Genomic DNA, 514 nt, shown 5'->3' with positions numbered 1-514 from the left:
TCTGTTTGAAAAAAGAAAATTAAATGACATTATAAGGGAAAAGTCAGACAGTCCAAAATGTGAGACACTCTAAAACAAAAGTGTCTTGGACTGTTAAAAATTTTTTTCGTGGAAATGTGTAGCATACACACAGCCACTCTAGAAAACTTTTAAAAACCTACACATGCAACCATACAACCCATCAATTACACTCCTGGGTATTTATCTCAGAGAAATGAAAACTAATATCACACAAAAATCTATACACAAACACTTATAAGTTTTGTTTGTAATAGCCCAAACCAGAATCAGCTTAGATATCCTCTCACAGGTAAATAGTGCAGTACAAAATACCTTGTAATACTGGTCAGCAATGAACCATTGATACACACACTGGGATGAAATTGACAGGGAATTATGCAGGGCAGAAAAAAAGGTAATCCCAAAAGATAATATACTGTATGATTAAATTGATAATATTATTGAAATGACAAAATTTTCAAAACAGAAGACAGATTAATGGTTGCCAGGGGTT

The sequence above is a fragment of the Marmota flaviventris genome, chromosome 11 (genome assembly GCF_047511675.1).
Source record: "Marmota flaviventris isolate mMarFla1 chromosome 11, mMarFla1.hap1, whole genome shotgun sequence".
NCBI lineage: Eukaryota > Metazoa > Chordata > Mammalia > Rodentia > Sciuridae > Marmota > Marmota flaviventris.
This window is presented reverse-complemented; position numbering follows the sequence as displayed.